Source organism: Cervus elaphus, chromosome 13 (assembly GCF_910594005.1).
Source record: "Cervus elaphus chromosome 13, mCerEla1.1, whole genome shotgun sequence".
Lineage (NCBI taxonomy): Eukaryota > Metazoa > Chordata > Mammalia > Artiodactyla > Cervidae > Cervus > Cervus elaphus.
Genome location: NC_057827.1, coordinates 132,521 through 150,209, shown reverse-complemented (window position 1 = coordinate 150,209; position 17,689 = coordinate 132,521).

Sequence of the window (17,689 nt, the reverse complement as noted above, 5' to 3'; positions counted from 1 at the left end):
CTCATCGCGACCCGATGCCTCACATCCTTTGAAAACTCCAGAGGTACGCGGAGATCAGCGCCTCCAAAGGAGACGATGCCTGACTCCTCGTGAAACTTGATAGGAGACCCAGGATTCCTGTGGCACGTGGAAAGGGACCCTTGGTCTCCCGTCTCAGCTGGAGAGGCGTCCCAATTGCCCTGCAAAGCCTCGAGGAGAATCCCGAGTTGTCCCTCGCAACTAGGCAGGAGTCCTGACGTCGCTGAAGAAACACGTGGGTGGAAGGGCCATCCCCGTCGTAACTCGAGAATATACCCCAGGTTCCCGCCGCAACTCGAGAAAAACCATGAGACTTCCCCCTCGCCGCGAGATGAGGCCCGATTCCCCTGCACTGCGTGCAGAGCAATTCCGTGTTGCACATCACACATGAAAGGAGCCTTGATTTCCTTGATGGCACTCCAGAGAAACCACAAGAACACTGTTTCAAGGCTAGAGGGATCCTGAGGTCACTGTAGCAACACGAAAGAGCTCCGTGGGCCAAAAATCAACTCGAGATGAGAGGTTAGTCCCTGGCTTCGACTCCAGAGGAATACCACCTTACCACAAGCACCTCAAGAGGAGGCTTCTCTCAGCTCTAGGTATGTGAGAGGGACCCTGAGTTTGCGGCCTCAAGTGGAATGGACACCGCGATGCCCTGACTCGAAATAAGGCCGGATATCCCTGCAGGGACTTGAATGCAGGCTCGTCTTGCATCTCCCAAGAAGAAAGGATGTCTGAATCCCCTGTGGAGACCACAGAGAAACACCTAGTTCCCCACCTCATCGCGACGGGGGCCTCACATCCTTTGAAAACTCCAGAGGTACGCGGAGATCAGTGCCTCCAAAGGAGACGATACCTGACTCCTCGTGAAACTTGATAGGAGTCCCAGGATTCTTGTGGCACGTGCAAAGGGACCCTTGGTCTCCCGCCTCAGCTGGAGAGGCGTTCCAATTGCCGTGCCAATCCTCGAGGAGAATCCCGAGTTGTCCCTCGCAACTAGGCAGGAGTCCTGACGTGGCTGAACAAAAACGTGGGTGGAAGGGCCATCCCCGTCGTAACTCGAGAATATACCCCAGGTTCCCGCCGCAACTCGAGAAAAACCATGAGACTTCCCCCTCGATGCGAGATGAGGCCCGATTCCCCTGTACTGCGTGCAGAGCAATTCCGTCTTGCACATCACACATGAAAGGAGCCTTGATTTCCTTCATGGCACTCCAGAGAAACCCCAAGAACACTGTTTCAAGGATAGAGGGATCCTGAGGTCACTGTAGCAACACGAAAGAACTCTGTGGACCAAAAATCAAGTCGAAAAGAGAGGTTAGTCCCTGGATTCGTCTCCAGAGGTATACCACCTTACCACAAGCACCTCAAGAGGAGGCTTCTCTCAGCTCTAGGTATGTGAGAGGGACCCTGAGTTTGCGGCCTCAATTGGAATGGACACCGCGATGCCCTGACTCGAAATAAGGACGGATATCCCTGCAGTGACTGGAATGCAGGCTCGTCTTGCATCTCCCAAGACGAAAGGATGTCTGAATCCCCTGTGGAGACCACAGTGAAACACCTAGTTCCCCACCTCATCACGACCCGATGCCTCACATCCTTTGAAAACTCCAGAGGTACGCGGAGATCAGCGCCTCCAAAGGAGACGATGCCTGACTCCTCGTGAAACTTGATAGGAGACCCAGGATTCCTGTGGCACGTGGAAAGGGACCCTTGGTCTCCCGTCTCAGCTGGAGAGGCGTCCCAATTGCCCTGCAAAGCCTCGAGGAGAATCCCGAGTTGTCCCTCGCAACTAGGCAGGAGTCCTGACGTCGCTGAAGAAACACGTGGGTGGAAGGGCCATCCCCGTCGTAACTCGAGAATATACCCCAGGTTCCCGCCGCAACTCGAGAAAAACCATGCGACTTCCCCCTCGCCGCGAGATGAGGCCCGATTCCCCTGCACTGCGTGCAGAGCAATTCCGTGTTGCACATCACACATGAAAGGAGCCTTGATTTCCTTGATGACACTCCAGAGAAACCCCAAGAACACTGTTTCAAGGCTAGAGGGATCCTGAGGTCACTGTAGCAACACGAAAGAGCTCCGTGGGCCAAAAATCAACTCGAGATGAGAGGTTAGTCCCTGGCTTCGACTCCAGAGGAATACCACCTTACCACAAGCACCTCAAGAGGAGGCTTCTCTCAGCTCTAGGTATGTGAGAGGGACCCTGAGTTTGCGGCCTCAAGTGGAATGGACACCGCGATGCCCTGACTCGAAATAAGGCCGGATATCCCTGCAGTGACTTGAATGCAGGCTCGTCTTGCATCTCCCAAGAAGAAAGGATGTCTGAATCCCCTGTGGAGACCACAGAGAAACACCTAGTTCCCCACCTCATCGCGACGGGGGCCTCACATCCTTTGAAAACTCCAGAGGTACGCGGAGATCAGTGCCTCCAAAGGAGACGATACCTGACTCCTCGTGAAACTTGATAGGAGTCCCAGGATTCTTGTGGCACGTGGAAAGGGACCCTTGGTCTCCCGCCTCAGCTGGAGAGGCGTTCCAATTGCCGTGCCAAGCCTCGAGGAGAATCCCGAGTTGTCCCTCGCAACTAGGCAGGAGTCCTGACGTGGCTGAACAAACACGTGGGTGGAAGGGCCATCCCCGTCGTAACTCGAGAATATACCCCAGGTTCCCGCCGCAACTCGAGAAAAACCATGAGACTTCCCCCTCGATGCGAGATGAGGCCCGATTCCACTGTACTGCATGCAGAGCAATTCCGTCTTGCACATCACATATGAAAGGAGCCTTGATTTCCTTCATGGCACTCCAGAGAAACCCCAAGAACACTGTTTCAAGGATAGAGGGATCCTGAGGTCACTGTAGCAACACGAAAGAACTCTGTGGACCAAAAATCAAGTCGAAAAGAGAGGTTAGTCCCTGGATTCGTCTCCAGAGGAATACCACCTTACCACAAGCACCTCAAGAGGAGGCTTCTCTCAGCTCTAGGTATGTGAGAGGGACCCTGAGTTTGCGGCCTCAATTGGAATGGACACCGCGATGCCCTGACTCGAAATAAGGACGGATATCCCTGCAGTGACTGGAATGCAGGCTCGTCTTGCATCTCCCAAGACGAAAGGATGTCTGAATCCCCTGTGGAGACCACAGTGAAACACCTAGTTCCCCACCTCATCACGACCCGATGCCTCACATCCTTTGAAAACTCCAGAGGTACGCGGAGATCAGCGCCTCCAAAGGAGACGATGCCTGACTCCTCGTGAAACTTGATAGGAGACCCAGGATTCCTGTGGCACGTGGAAAGGGACCCTTGGTCTCCCGTCTCAGCTGGAGAGGCGTCCCAATTGCCCTGCAAAGCCTCGAGGAGAATCCCGAGTTGTCCCTCGCAACTAGGCAGGAGTCCTGACGTCGCTGAAGAAACACGTGGGTGGAAGGGCCATCCCCGTCGTAACTCGAGAATATACCCCAGGTTCCCGCCGCAACTCGAGAAAAACCATGAGACTTCCCCCTCGCCGCGAGATGAGGCCCGATTCCCCTGCACTGCGTGCAGAGCAATTCCGTGTTGCACATCACACATGAAAGGAGCCTTGATTTCCTTGATGGCACTCCAGAGAAACCCCAAGAACACTGTTTCAAGGCTAGAGGGATCCTGAGGTCCCTGTAGCAACACGAAAGAGCTCCGTGGACCAAAAATCAACTCGAGATGAGAGGTTAGTCCCTGGCTTCGACTACAGAGGAATACCACCTTACCATAAGCACCTCAAGAGGAGGCTTCTCTCAGCTCTAGGTATGTGAGAGGGACCCTGAGTTTGCGGCCTCAAGTGGAATGGACACCGCGATGACCTGACTCGAAATAAGGCTGGATATCCCTGCAGTGACTGGAATGCAGGCTCGTCTTGCATCTCCCAAGATGAAAGGATGTCTGAATCCCCTGTGGAGACCACAGAGAAAGACCTAGTTCCCCACCTCATCGCGACCGGAGGCCTCACATCCTTTGAAAACTCCAGAGGTACGCGGAGATCAGAGCCTCCAAAGGAGACGATGCCTGACTCCTCGTGAAACTTGATAGGAGTCCCAGGATTCCTGTGGCACGTGGAAAGGGACCCTTGGTCTCCCGTCTCAGCTGGAGAGGCGTCCCAATTGCCGTGCCAAGCCTCGAGGAGAATCCCGAGTTGTCCCTCGCAACTAGGCAGGAGTCCTGACATGGCTGAACACACACGTGTGTGGAAGGGCCATCCCCGTCGTAACTCGAGAATATACCCCAGGTTCCCGCCGCAACTCGAGAAAAACCATGAGACTTCCCCCTCGCCGCGAGATGAGGCCCGATTCCCCTGCACTGCGTGCAGAGCAATTCCGTGTTGCACATCACACATGAAAGGAGCCTTGATTTCCTTGATGGCACTCCAGAGAAACCCCAAGAACACTGTTTCAAGGCTAGAGGGATCCTGAGGTCACTGTAGCAACACGAAAGAGCTCCGTGGACCAAGAATCAACACGAGATGAGAGGTTAGTCCCTGGCTTCGACTCCTGAGGAATACCACCTTACCACAAGCACCTCAAGAGGAGGCTTCTCTCAGCTCTAGGTATGTGAGAGGGACCCTGAGTTTGCGGCCTCAAATGGAATGGACACCGCGATGCCCTGACTCGAAATAAGGCCGGATATCCCTGCAGTGACTTCAATGCAGGCTCGTCTTGCATCTCCCAGGACGAAAGGATGTCTGAATCCCCTGTGGAAAGCACAGAGATAGACTTAGTTCCCCACCTCATCGCGACCGATAGCCTCACATCCTTTGAAAACTCCAGAGGTACGCGGAGATCAGTGCCTCCAAAGGAGACGATGCCTGACTCCTCGTGAAACTTGATAGGAGACCCAGGATACCTGTGGCACTTGGAAAGGGACACTTGGTCTCCCGCCTCAGCTGGAGAGGCGTCCCAATTGCCCTGCCAAGCCTCGAGGAGAATCCAGAGTTGTTCCTCGCAACTAGGCAGGAGTCCTGACGTCGCTGAAGAAACACGTGGGTGGAAGGGCCATCCCCGTCGTAACTCGAGAATATACCCCAGGTTCCCGCCGCAACTCGAGAAAAACCATGAGACTTCCCCCTCGCGGCGAGATGAGGCCCGATTCCCCTGCACTGCGTGCCGAGCAATTCCGTGTTGCACATCACACATGAAAGGAGCCTTGATTTCCTTGATGGCACTCCAGAGAAACCCCAAGAACACTGTTTCAAGGATAGAGGGATCCTGAGGTCACTGTAGCAACACGAAAGAACTCTGTGGACCAAAAATCAACTCGAAAAGAGAGGTTAGTCCCTGGATTCGTCTCCAGAGGAATACCACCTTACCACAAGCACCTCAAGAGGAGGCTTCTCTCAGCTCTAGGTATGTGAGAGGGACCCTGAGTTTGCGGCCTCAAGTGGAATGGACACCGCGATGCCCTGACTCGAAATAAGGCCGGTTATCCCTGCAGTGACTTCAATGCAGGCTCGTCTTGCATCTCCCAGGACGAAAGGATGTCTGAATCCCCTGTGGAAAGCACAGAGAAAGACTTAGTTCCCCACCTCATCGCGACCGATAGCCTCACATCCTTTGAAAACTCCAGAGGTACGCGGAGATCAGTGCCTCCAAAGGAGACGATGCCTGACTCCTCGTGAAACTTGATAGGAGTCCCAGGATTCCTGTGGCACGTGGAAAGGGACACTTGGTCTCCCGCCTCAGCTGGAGAGGCGTCCCAATTGCCTTGCCAAGCCTCGAGGAGAATCCCGAGTTGTGTCTCGCAACTAGGCAAGAGTCCTGACGTGGCTGAACAAACACGTGTGTGGAAGGGCCATCCCCGTCGTAACTCGAGAATATACCCCAGGTTCCCGCCGCAACTCGAGAAAAACCATGAGACTTCCCCCTCGCCGCGAGATGAGGCCCGATTCCCCTGCATTGCGTGCAGAGCAATTCTGTGTTGCACATCACACATGAAAGGAGCCTTGATTTCCTTCATGGCACTCCAGAGAAACCCCAAGAACACTGTTTCAAGGCTAGAGGGATCCTGAGGTCACTGTAGCAACACGAAAGAGCTCCGTGGGCCAAAAATCAACTCGAGATGAGAGGTTAGTCCCTGGCTTCGACTCCAGAGGAATACCACCTTACCACAAGCACCTCAAGAGGAGGCTTCTCTCAGCTCTAGGTATGTGAGAGGGACCCTGAGTTTGCGGCCTCAAGTGGAATGGACACCGCGATGCCCTGACTCGAAATAAGGCTGGATATCCCTGCACTGACTTGAATGCAGGCTCGTCTTGCATCTACCAAGATGAAAGGATGTCTGAATCCCCTGTGGAGACCACAGAGAAAGACCTAGTTCCCCACCTCATCGCGACCGGAGGCCTCACATCCTTTGAAAACTCCAGATGTACGCGGAGATCAGTGCCTCCAAAGGAGACGATGCCTGACTCCTCGTGAAACTTGATAGGAGTCCCAGGATTCCTGTGGCACGTGGAAAGGGACCCTTGGTCACACGCCTCAGCTGGAAAGGCGTCCCAATTGCCTTGCCAAGCCTCGAGGAGAATCCCGAGTTGTGTCTCGCAACTAGGCAAGAGTCCTGACGTGGCTGAACAAACACGTGTGTGGAAAGGCCATCCCCGTCGTAACTCGAGAATATACCCCAGGTTCCCGCCGCAACTCGAGAAAAACCATGAGATTTCCCCTCGCGCGAGATGAGGCCCGATTCCCCTGCACTGCGAGCAGACCAATTCTGTGTTGCACATCACACATGAAAGGAGCCTTGATTTCCTTCATGGCACTCCAGAGAAACCCCAAGAACACTGTTTCAAGGATAGAGGGATCCTGAGGTCACTGTAGCAACACGAAAGAGCTCCGTGGACCAAGAATCAAAACGAGATGAGAGGTTAGTCCCTGGCTTCGACTCCAGAGGAATACCACCTTACCACAAGCACCTCAAGAGGAGGCTTCTCTCAGCTGTAGGTATGTGAGAGGGATCCTGAGTTTGCGGCCTCAAGAGGAATGGACACCGCGATGCCCTGACGCGAAATAAGGCCGGATATCCCTGCAGTGACTTGAATGCAGGCTCGTCTTGCATCTCCCAAGAAGAAAGGATGTCTGAATCCCCTTTGGAGACCACAGAGAAACACCTAGTTCCCCACCTCATCGCGACCGGAGGCCTCACATCCTTTGAAAACTCCAGAGGTATGCGGAGATCAGTGCCTCCAAAGGAGACGATGCCTGACTCCTCGCGAAACTTGATAGGAGACCCAGGATTCCTGTGACAAGTGGAAAGGGACCCTTGGTCTCCCGTCTCAGCTGGAGGGGCGTCCCAATTGCCCTGCAAAGCCTCGAGGAGAATCCCGAGATGTCCCTCGCAACTAGGCAGGAGTCCTGACGTGGCTGAACAAACACGTGGGTGGAAGGGCCATCCCCGTCGTAACTCGAGAATATACCCCAGGTTCACGCCGCAACTCGAGAAAAACCATGAGACTTCCCCCTCGCCGCGAGATGAGGCCCGATTCCCCTGCACTGCGTGCAGAGCAATTCTGTGTTGCACATCACACATGAAAGGAGCCTTGATTTCCTTGATGGCACTCCAGGGAAACCCCAAGAACACTGTTTTAAGGCTAGAGGGATCCTGAGGTCACTGTATCAACACGAAAGAGCTCCGTGGACCAAAAATCAACTCGAGATGAGAGGTTAGTCCCTGGCTTCAACTCCAGAGGAATACCACCTTACCACAAGCACCTCAAGAGGAGGCTTCTCTCAGCTCTAGGTATGTGAGAGGGACCCTGAGTTTGCGGCCTCAAGTGGAATGGACACCGCGATGCCCTGACTCGAAATAAGGCCGGATATCCCTGCAGTGACTTCAATGCAGGCTCGTCTTGCATCTCCCAGGACGAAAGGATGTCTGAATCCCCTGTGGAAAGCACAGAGAAAGATTTAGTTCCCCACCTCATCGCGACCGATAGCCTCACATCCTTTGAAAACTCCAGAGGTACGCGGAGATCAGTGCCTCCAAAGGAGACGACGCCTGACTCCTCGTGAAACTTGATAGGAGTCCCAGGATTCCTGTGGCACTTGGAAAGGGACCCTTTGTCTCCCGCCTCAGCTGGAGAGGCGTCCCAATTGCCCTGCCAAGCCTCGAGGAGAATCCAGAGTTGTCCCTCGCAACTAGGCAGGAGTCCTGACGTCACTGAAGAAACACGTGGGTGGAAGGGCCATCCCCGTCGTAACTCGAGAATATACCCCAGGTTCCCGCCGCAACTCGAGAAAAACCATGAGACTTCCCCCTCGCCGCGAGATGAGGCCCGATTCCCCTGCACTGCGTGCAGAGCAATTCCGTGTTGCACATCACACATGAAAGGAGCCTTGATTTCCTTGATGGCACTCCAGAGAAACCCCAAGAACACTGTTTCAAGGCTAGAGGGATCCTGAGGTCACTGTAGCAACACGAAAGAGCTCCGTGGGCCAAAAATCAACTCGAGATGAGAGGTTAGTCCCTGGCTTCGACTCCAGAGGAATACCACCATACCACAAGCACCTCAAGAGGAGGCTTCTCTCAGCTCTAGGTATGTGAGAGGGACCCTGAGTTTGCGGCCTCAAGTGGAATGGACACCGCGATGCCCTGACGCGAAATAAGGCTGGATATCCCTGCAGTGACTTGAATGCAGGCTCGTCTTGCATCTCCCAAGAAGAAAGGATGTCTGAATCCCCTGTGGAGACCACAGAGAGACACCTAGTTCCCCACCTCATCGCGACCGGAGGCCTCACATCCTTTGAAAACTCCAGAGGTACGCGGAGATCAGTGCCTCCAAAGGAGACGATGCCTGACTCCTCGTGAAACTTGATAGGAGTCCCAGGATTCTTGTGGCACGTGGAAAGGGACCCTTGGTCTCCCGCCTCAGCTGGAGAGGCGTTCCAATTGCCCTGCCAAGCCTCGAGGAGAATCCCGAGTTGTCCCTCGCAACTAGGCAGAAGTCCTGACATGGCTGAACAAACACGTGGGTGGAAGGGCCATCCCCGTCGTAACTCGAGAATATACCCCAGGTTCCCGCCGCAACTCGAGAAAAACCATGAGACTTCCCCATCTCCGCGAGATTAGGCCCGATTCCCCTGTACTGCGTGCAGAGCAATTCCGTCTTGCACATCACACATGAAAGGAGACTTGATTTCCTTGATGGCACTCCAGAGAAACCCCAAGAACACTGTTTCAAGGGTAGAGGGATCCTGAGGTCACTGTAGCAACACGAAAGAACTCTGTGGACCAAAAATCAACTCGAAAAGAGAGGTGAGTCCCTGGATTCGTCTCCAGAGGAATACCACCTTACCACAAGCACCTCAAGAGGAGGCTTCTCTCAGCTCTAGGTATGTGAGAGGGACCCTGAGTTTGCGGCCTAAAGTGGAATGGACACCGCGATGCCCTGACTCGAAATAAGGCCGGATATCCCTGCAGTGACTTCAATGCAGGCTCGTCTTGCATCTCCCAGGACGAAAGGATGTCTGAATCCCCTGTGGAAAGCACAGAGAAAGACTTAGTTCCCCACCTAATCGCGACCGATAGCCTCACATCCTTTGAAAACTCAAGAGGTACGCGGAGATCAGTGCCTCCAAAGGAGACGATGCCTGACTCCTCGTGAAACTTGATAGGAGTCCCAGGATTCCTGTGGCACTTGGAAAGGGACACTTGGTCTCCCGCCTCAGCTGGAGAGGCGTCCCAATTGCCCTGCCAAGCCTCGAGGAGAATCCAGAGTTGTCCCTCGCAACTAGGCAGGAGTCCTGACGTGGCTGAACAAACACGTGGGTGGAAGGGCCATGCCCGTCGTAACTCGAGAATATACCCTAGGTTCCAGCCGCAACTCGAGAAAAACCATGAGACTTCCCCCTCGCCGCGAGATGAGGCCCGATTCCCCTGCACTGCGTGCAGAGCAATTCCGTGTTGCACATCACACATGAAAGGAGCCTTGACTTCCTTGATGGCACTCCAGAGAAACCCCAAGAACACTGTTTCAAGGCTAGAGGGATCCTGAGGTCACTGTAGCAACACGAAAGAGCTCCGTGGGCCAAAAATCAACTCGAGATGAGAGGTTAGTCCCTAGCTTCGACTCCAGAGGAATACCACCTTACCACAAGCACCTCAAGAGGAGGCTTCTCTCAGCTCTAGGTATGTGAGAGGGATCCTGAGTTTGCGGCCTCAAGTGCAATGGACACCGCGATTCCCTGACTCGAAATAAGGCCGGATATCCCTGCAGTGACTTGAATGCAGGCTCGTCTTGCATCTCCCAAGAAGAAAGGATGTCTGAATCCCCTGTGGAGACCACAGAGAAAGACCTAGTTCCCCACCTCATCGCGACCGCAGGCCTCACATCCTTTGAAAACTCCAGAGGTACGCGGAGATCAGTGCCTCCAAAGGAGACGATGCCTGACTCCTCGGGAAACTTGATAGGAGTCCCAGGATTCTTGTGGCACGTGGAAAGGGACCCTTGGTCTCCCGCCTCAGCTGGAGAGGCGTTCCAATTGCCCTGCCAAGCCTCGAGGAGAATCCCGAGTTGTCCCTCGCAACTAGGCAGGAGTCCTGACATGGCTGAAGAAACACGTGGGTGGAAGGGCCATCCCCATCGTAACTCGAGAATATACCCCAGGTACCCGCCGCAACTCGAGAAAAACCATGAGACTTCCCCCTCGCCGCGAGATGAGGCCCGATTCCCCTGTACTGCATGCAGAGCAATTCCGTCTTGCACATCACACATGAAAGGAGCCTTGATTTCCTTGATGGCACTCCAGAGAAACCCCAAGAACACTGTTTCAAGGATAGAGGGATCCTAAGGTCACTGTAGCAACACGAAAGAACTCTGTGGACCAAAAATCAACTCGAAAAGAGAGGTTAGTCCCTGGATTCGTCTCCAGAGGAATACCACCTTACCACAAGCACCTCAAGAGGAGGCTTCTCTCAGCTCTAGGTATGTGAGAGGGACCCTGAGTTTGCGGCCTCAAGTGGAATGGACACCGCGATGCCCTGACTCGAAATAAGGCCGGATAGCCCTGCAGTGACTTCAATGCAGGCTCGTCTTGCATCTCCCAGGACGAAAGGATGTCTGAATCCCCTGTGGAAAGCACAGAGAAAGATTTAGTTCCCCACCTCATCGCGACCGATAGCCTCACATCCTTTGAAAACTCCAGAGGTACGCGGAGATCAGTGCCTCCAAAGGAGACGACGCCTGACTCCTCGTGAAACTTGATAGGAGTCCCAGGATTCCTGTGGCACTTGGAAAGGGACACTTGGTCTCCCGCCTGAGCTGGAGAGGCGTCCCAATTGCCCTGCCAAGCCTCGAGGAGAATCCAGAGTTGTCCCTCGCAACTAGGCAGGAGTCCTGACGTCGCTGAAGATACACGTGGGTGGAAGGGCCATCCCCGTCGTAACTCGAGAATATACCCCAGGTTCCCGCCGCAACTCGAGAAAAACCATGAGACTTCCCCCTCGCCGCGAGATGAGGCCCGATTCCCCTGCACTGCGTGCAGAGCAATTCCGTGTTGCACATCACACATGAAAGGAGCCTTAATTTCCTTGATGGCACTCCAGAGAAACCCCAAGAACACTGTTTCAAGGCTAGAGGGATCCTGAGGTCACTGTAGCAACACGAAAGAGCTCCGTGGGCCAAAAATCAACTCGAGATGAGAGGTTAGTCCCTGGCTTCGACTCCAGAGGAATACCACCTTACCACAAGCACCTCAAGAGGAGGCTTCTCTCAGCTCTAGGTATGTGAGAGGGACCCTGAGTTTGCGGCCTCAAGTGGAATGGACACCGCGATGCCCTGACGCGAAATAAGGCTGGATATCCCTGCAGTGACTTGAATGCAGGCTCGTCTTGCATCTCCCAAGATGAAAGGATGTCTGAATCCCCTGTGGAGACCACAGAGAAAGACCTAGTTCCCCACCTCATCGCGACCGGAGGCCTCACATCCTTTGAAAACTCCAGAGGTTCGCGGAGATCAGTGCCTCCAAAGGAGACGATGCCTGACTCCTCGTGAAACTTGATAGGAGTCCCAGGATTCCTGTGGCACGTGGAAAGGGACCCTTGGTCTCCCGCCTCAGCTGGAGAGGCGTCCCAATTGCCTTGCCAAGCCTCGAGGAGAATCCCGAGTTGTGTCTCGCAACTAGGCAAGAGTCCTGACGTCGCTGAACAAACACGTGTGTGGAAGGGCCATCCCCGTCGTAACTCGAGAATATACCCCAGGTTCCCGCCGCAACTCGAGAAAAACCATGAGACTTCCCCCTCGCCGCGAGATGAGGCCCGATTTCCCTGCACTGCGTGCAGAGCAATTCAGTGTTGCACATCACACATGAAAGGAGCCTTGATTTCCTTCATGGCACTCCAGAGAAACCCCAAGAACACTGTTTCAAGGCTAGAGGGATCCTGAGGTCACTGTATCAACATGAAAGAGCTCCGTGGACCAAAATTCAACTCGAGATGAGAGGTTAGTCCCTGGCTTCGACTCCAGAGGAATACCACCTTACCACAAGCACCTCAAGAGGAGGCTTCTCTCAGCTCTAGGTATGTGAGAGGGACCCTGAGTTTGCGGCCTCAAGTGGAATGGACACCGCGATGCCCTGACTCGAAATAAGGCCGGATATCCCTGCAGTGACTGGAATGCAGGCTCGTCTTGCATCTCCCAAGACGAAAGGGTGTCTGAATCCCCTGTGGAGACCACAGAGAAAGACCTAGTTCCCCACCTAATCGCGACAGGAGGCCTCAAATCCTTTGAAAACTCCAGAGGTATGCGGAGATCAGTGCCTCCAAAGGAGACGATGCCTGACTCCTCGTGAAACTTGATAGGAGACCCAGGATTCCTGTGGCACGTGGAAAGGGACCCTTGGTCTCCCGTCTCAGCTGGAGAGGCGTCCCAATTGCCCTGCAAAGCCTCGAGGAGAATCCCGAGTTGTCCCTCGCAACTAGGCAGGAGTCCTGACATGGCTGAACATACACGTGGGTGGAAGGGCCATCCCCGTCGTAACTCGAGAATATACCCCAGGTTCCCGCCGCAACTCGAGAAAAAACATGAGACTTCCCCCTCGCCGCGAGATGAGGCCCGATTCCCCTGCACTGCGTGCAGAGCAATTCTGTGTTGCACATCACACATGAAAGGAGCCTTGATTTCCATCATGGCACTCCAGAGAAACCCCAAGAACACTGTTTCAAGGCTAGAGGGATCCTGAGGTCACTGTAGCAACACGAAAGAGCTCCGTGGACCAAGAATCAACACGAGATGAGAGGTTAGTCCCTGGCTTCGACTCCTGAGGAATACCACCTTACCACAAGCACCTCAAGAGGAGGCTTCTCTCAGCTCTAGGTATGTGAGAGGGATCCTGAGTTTGCGGCCTCAAGTTGAATGGACACCGCGATGCCCTGACTCGAAATAAGGCCGGATATCCCTGCAGTGACTTGAATGCAGGCTCGTCTTGCATCTCCCAAGAAGAAAGGATGTCTGAATCCCCTGTGGAGACCACAGAGATACACCTAGTTCCCCACCTCATCGCGACCGGAGGCCTCACATCCTTTGAAAACTCCAGAGGTACGCGGAGATCAGTGCCTCCAAAGGAGACGATGCCTGACTCCTCGTGAAACTTGATAGGAGTCCCAGGATTCTTGTGGCACGTGGAAAGGGACACTTGGTCTCCCGCCTCAGCTGGAGAGGCGTTCCAATTGCCCTGCCAAGCCTCGAGGAGAATCCCGAGTTGTCCCTCGCAACTAGGCAGAAGTCCTGACATGGCTGAACAAACACGTGGGTGGAAGGGCCATCCCCGTCGTAACTCGAGAATATACCCCAGGTACCCGCCGCAACTCGAGAAAAACCATGAGACTTCCCCATCGCCGCGAGATGAGGCCCGATTCCCCTCTACTGCGTGCAGAGCAATTCCGTCTTGCACATCACACATGAAAGGAGCCTTGATTTCCTTGATGGCACTCCAGAGAAACCCCAAGAACACTGTTTCAAGGATAGAGGGATCCTGAGGTCACTGTAGCAACACGAAAGAACTCTGTGGACCAAAAATTAACTCGAAAAGAGAGGTGAGTCCCTGTATTCGTCTCCAGAGGAATACCACCTTACCACAAGCACCTCAAGAGGAGGCTTCTCTCAGCTCTAGGTATGTGAGAGGGACCCTGAGTTTGCGGCCTCAAGTGGAATGGACACCGCGATGCCCTGACTCGAAATAAGGCCGGATATCCCTGCAGTGACTTCAATGCAGGCTCGTCTTGCATCTCCCAGGACGAAAGGATGTCTGAATCCCCTGTGGAAAGCACAGAGAAAGACTTAGTTCCCCACCTAATCGCGACCGATAGCCTCACATCCTTTGAAAACTCCAGAGGTACGCGGAGATCAGTGCCTCCAAAGGAGACGATGCCTGACTCCTCGTGAAACTTGATAGGAGTCCCAGGATTCCTGTGGCACTTGGAAAGGGACACTTGGTCTCCCGCCTCAGCTGGAGAGGCGTCCCAATTGCCCTGCCAAGCCTCGAGGAGAATCCAGAGTTGTCCCTCGCAACTAGGCAGGAGTCCTGACGTGGCTGAACAAACACGTGGGTGGAAGGGCCATGCCCGTCGTAACTCGAGAATATACCCTAGGTTCCCGCCGCAACTCGAGAAAAACCATGAGACTTCCCCCTCGCCGCGAGATGAGGCCCGATTCCCCTGCACTCCGTGCAGAGCAATTCCGTGTTGCACATCACACATGAAAGGAGCCTTGATTTCCTTCATGGCACTCCAGAGAAACCCCAAGAACACTGTTTCAAGGCTAGAGGGATCCTGAGGTCACTGTAGCAACAAGAAAGAGCTCCGTGGACCAAAAATCAACTCGAGATGAGAGGTTAGTCCCTGGCTTCGACTCCAGAGGAATACCACCTTACCACAAGCACCTCAAGAGGAGGCTTCTCTCAGCTCTAGGTATGTGAGAGGGACCCTGAGTTTGCGGCCTCAAGTGGAATGGACACCGCGATGCCCTGACTCGAAATAAGGACGGATATCCCTGCAGTGACTTGAATGCAGGCTCGTCTTGCATCTCCCAAGACGAAAGGGTGTCTGAATCCCCTGTGGAGACCACAGAGAAAGACCTAGTTCCCCACCTCATCGCGACAGGAGGCCTCAAATCCGTTGAAAACTCCAGAGGTATGCGGAGATCAGTGCCTCCAAAGGAGACGATGCCTGACTCCTCGTGAAACTTGATAGGAGACCCAGGATTCCTGTGGCACGTGGAAAGGGACCCTTGGTCTCCCGTCTCAGCTGGAGAGGCGTCCCAATTGCCCTGCAAAGCCTCGAGGAGAATCCCGAGTTGTCCCTCGCAACTAGGCAGGAGTCCTGACATGGCTGAACACACACGTGTGTGGAAGGGCCATCCCCGTCGTAACTCGAGAATATACCCCAGGTTCCCGCCGCAACTCGAGAAAAACCATGAGACTTCCCCCTCGCCGCGAGATGAGGCCCGATTCCCCTGCACTGCGTGCAGAGCAATTCCGTGTTGCACATCACACATGAAAGGAGCCTTGATTTCCTTGATGGCACTCCAGAGAAACCCCAAGAACACTGTTTCAAGGCTAGAGGGATCCTGAGGTCACTGTAGCAACACGAAAGAGCTCCGTGGACCAAAAATCAACTCGAGATGAGAGGTTAGTCCCTGGCTTCGACTCCAGAGGAATACCACCTTACCACAAGCACCTCAAGAGGAGGCTTCTCTCAGCTCTAGGTATGTGAGAGGGACCCTGAGTTTGCGGCCTCAAGTGGAATGGACACCGCGATGCCCTGACTCGAAATAAGGCCGGATATCCCTGCAGTGACTGGAATGCAGGCTCGTCTTGCATCTCCCAAGACAAAAGGGTGTCTGAATCCCCTGTGGAGACCACAGAGAAAGACCTAGTTCCCCACCTCATCGCGACCGGAGGCCTCAAATCCTTTGAAAACTCCAGAGGTATGCGGAGATCAGTGCCTCCAAAGGAGACGATGCCTGACTCCTCGTGAAACTTGATAGGAGACCCAGGATTCCTGTGGCACGTGGAAAGGGACCCTTGGTCTCCCGCCTCAGCTGGAGAGGCGTTACAATTGCCCTGCCAAGCCTCGAGGAGAATCCCGAGTTGTCCCTCGCAACTAGGCAGAGGTCCTGACGTGGCTGAACAAACACGTGGGTGGAAGGGCCATCCCCGTCGTAACTCGAGAATATACCCCAGGTTCCCGCCGCAACTCGAGGAAAACCATGAGACTTCCCCCTCGCCGCGAGATGAGGCCCGATTCCCCTGCACTGCGTGCAGAGCAATTCCGTGTTGCACATCACACATGAAAGGAGCCTTGATTTCCTTGATGGCACTCCAGAGAAACCCCAAGAACACTGTTTCAAGGCTAGAGGGATCCTGAGGTCACTGTAGCAACACGAAAGAACTCTGTGGACCAAAAATCAACTCGAGATGAGAGGTAAGTCCCTGGCTTCGACTGCAGAGGAATACCACCTTACCAGAAGCACCTCAAGAGGAGGCTTCTCTCAGCTCTAGGTATGTGAGAGGGACCCTGAGTTTGCGGCCTCGAGTGGAATGGACACCGCGATGCTCTGACTCGAAATAAGGCCGGATATCCCTGCAGTGACTGGAATGCAGGCTCGTCTTGCATCTCCCAAGACGAAAGGGTGTCTGAATCCCCTGTGGAGACCACAGAGAAAGACCTAGTTCCCCACCTCATCGCGACAGGAGGCCTCAAATCCTTTGAAAACTCCAGAGGTATGCGGAGATCAGTGCCTCCAAAGGAGACGATGCCTGACTCCTCGTGAAACTTGATAGGAGACCCAGGATTGCTGTGGCACGTGGAAAGGGACCCTTGGTCTCCCGCCTCAGCTGGAGAGGCGTTCCAATTGCCCTGCCAAGCCTCGAGGAGAATCCCGAGTTGTCCCTCACAACTAGGCAGAGGTCCTGACGTGGCTGAACAAACACGTGGGTGGAAGGCCCATCCCCGTCGTAACTCGAGAATATACCCCAGGTTCCCGCCGCAACTCGAGAAAAACCATGAGACTTCCCCCTCGCCGCGAGATGTGGCCCGTTTCCCCTGCACTGCGTGCAGAGCAATTCCGTGTTGCACATCACACATGAAAGGAGCCTTGATTTCCTTGATGGCACTCCAGAGAAACCCCAAGAACACTGTTTCAAGGCTAGAGGGATCCTGAGGTCACTGTAGAAACACGAAAGAGCTCCGTGGACCAAGAATCAACACGAGATGAGAGGTTAGTCCCTGGCTTCGACTCCTGAGGAATACCACCTTAGCACAAGCACCTCAAGAGGAGGCTTCTCTCAGCTCTAGGTATGTGAGAGGGATCCTGAGTTTGCGGCCTCAAGTGGAATGGACACCGCGATGCCCTTGAGAGGGTAACAGGCAGGAAGGCCAGGGGTCTCCAAATGGAGGAAAGAGGCTGTAAGTGCCAGACATTTTTATCTCTCTTAAATGGCAAGAAGAAACAAACCAGCGATCTGTTTTTCATTCTCTATACAAATTTAAAAGTAGGTTTCTCTTAACATTCTGTGTTGCCATGACACCTGGTCTCACCTAAAGCTAACTACTCTCAAACTTTGAGTTAACCAATACATTCCTTTTTCGTATGGAAATGTTGTCTTAAGCTATGTTAATGAACCCCAGACTCAATCTTCAAGTTGGTTCCGCCAA